We start from the raw sequence: 2538 nt of genomic DNA, 5'->3' as shown, positions 1-2538 counted from the left end.
CAAGGCAACATAGATATATTGTGTCTTGAAGATGAATGAGAGCAAATTAATTTTATGATATTGCATTAGTAGATTATCCATCCCCTGTCTGCCTTTTATAAGACAGGTCATTAAAAAAAAAAAAAAAAAAACCAACAAAAAACAAACAAACAAAACCAAGCCAACAAAAATCAAAACAAACCCCAAAACCTCAACCCAAAAGCAACAATAACAAAAAATATCAAAAGCCCCAAATCACATTTGAAGGCACTATTCCTTTGAGGTGACTCAGTAAATGACAAGCAAGGGGCAAATTAGAGGTTATGAAGGGATTCAAAATAGTTGCAGGTTGCCTATGCCTTCTTACACATGGAGACAAGATACAGAAATACTTCAGGGTTCTTTCCAAAGTGTGTTAAAATATGAAAAATTACCTTATCTCCACAAGAAAAGAACAAACTTTGACAAAAACTAAACTAACATCTCCAGGATGGAGAGTTCTAGGTAGCTCCACGCAGAGGAGAGGGACTGTGGGGGGGTGTAACTGAAACTGCTTTTATATAAAGAAGAGCCAGGCAAGGCCAGGAGCATTATCGCCTTCAGCTGAGTGAGTGAGTGAGTGAGTGAGAGAAATCCCTGAGCACAGCTAGTGTTAAGTGGGATGGGAAAAGGTAAATGTATATGGAATTAGCATTTACTGAATTAAGAAATGAAAGTTTGCACCTTGGGGGTTGTTGAAAGTTCAGATATGAGCTGCTTTTGAGTTACTTCTTGTTTCTTTTCAGCTGTAAAGCTGTTTTTTTTTTTAGCAGAAATCTAAAAATAAGAGTATGAAATTCTCGAGTGCCTGAATGTGTTGCAGGTGTTCCCCTGATGGCAGGTGGAGGGGGTTGGCCACATAGGACAGCTTTTAGGCAGTCTGGCTGCTATCACAAAAGAGGGTGCCAAAAGCCCCAAATCACTTTGAAAGAACAGAAAAAAATGGCTCCTCCAACGCCCTGTTTGAATATATACATTAAATCTGCTAAGTTTTACACATTTCTGCTTTTAGAGGTGTTCTGTGCCCTAGAAATCCAGCCTGCTTCTCAAGCACCTAGCATCATCAGTTTGTAGTTTTTAACAATTTTCTTCACTCTTTAAAAATGCCCATTTTCTTCTGAAGTATCCAGAAGAGGCTTTTGGCCTTTTGAATTTTCATATCTAGAATGTGGAGGGGAAAAAGGTCCTTCCAGGTTCTCCGCAGATAGCATCACTTTACAGCCAAGAGCCTCCAGCCGTACTAAGTAGGCCTCAAAAAGTAATTACCAGATGAAAAATTGGCTGCTGGCACACATTTTTATTTTCACACATTACTGACACCCAGGTGGCACTTGCACCTCACTATCATCATATTGTCCTGGCCTTCCTGCAGACCGTCGTAGCTCTGAGGATACAAAGCTGAAACATGAAAGAGTGGGGTTGTTCTGTTTCCTCCTGCGAGAGTGGTTTTCAGAGCTTCACCACCCTAAGTGCTGCCCATGGTGTTGTTAACCCTCCCCTCGGGGATGTGCCGAAAGGAAAGCAAGAAGCAACCTGCTGAATATGTCACTGCACCCACGATGCTGTCTGAGATGCAGCAGATTCTTATCCATGCCCCATAAAAAGCATTAATGTGCTATTGGATTTCCAGTGCGCAGCCAGAGACCCATTTCCTTTGCAGTCACTCAGGGAACAGCCCCGCAGAAGAAAAAACCAACAACCTTCACCTGTGCTGATCAATACATTTGTTTTTTAAGGCCTCCAAATAGCACCACGCAGGCTTAGTGCCTGCATGGCGGCTGTTTATTTTGAGATGGTGGTAGAACCTGATGAGAAAATAATTTCAAGATTGTGCAAGGTCAGTCTTGCGACAGAGCATCTTGTGGTGTATTGGGCAAGCACAGACACCCTCACTCTTCCTGCTGGCATGCAGCTCCTCGGGCTGCCATTCCTAGAATGCCAGGGTGCAGGGATGGCATCTGCAGAATATGGAAAACTGTCAGGTTCCCCGCAAATTGTCACCGCTGGGCAGAACAGGGCCAAGTTCAGGTTGTGTAATTTACAAAAGCCTTTCCCGAGCAGAATAGCTAGCTCTGTCCGTAACCCCTGGGAACAGCGTAATTTGCACCAGCCAGGGCTTCCTGTCCTCCTCATCCTTGCTGCTAGCAGTTCAAGGCCCTTTTCCCAGCCATTCTGTGCCAAATCTGCCGCGTGTTTCAACCCACCATCCTGCTGCTCACAGCAGTTCATCACCTTTCCTTTGAGAGGATCTGGGGGGCAGGAGGCACCATCAGCCTCCACAGTATGCTGTATGCTATTTCTATATAATGCAAACTTAAAACACACAGTTTTGTTCAGAGTGCCTGTAACCACCCTCCCTTCTCTACTTGCAATAAAGCAGAATGCAATTCACCTGGAGTTGAAGATAATACACTTTTTTAGAGATACCAGTAAGTAGTAGTATTTTAGCTCTGCCCAAACCAAGTTGCATCTTCTCTTACCAGGATGGAGTAAGGTAAGTGCTGAGCAGCCGTGCCCACC

This window comes from Tyto alba, unplaced genomic scaffold (assembly GCF_018691265.1).
Source record: "Tyto alba isolate M040663 unplaced genomic scaffold, T.alba_DEE_v4.0 Super-Scaffold_18, whole genome shotgun sequence".
Taxonomy (NCBI): domain Eukaryota; kingdom Metazoa; phylum Chordata; class Aves; order Strigiformes; family Tytonidae; genus Tyto; species Tyto alba.
This window is presented reverse-complemented; position numbering follows the sequence as displayed.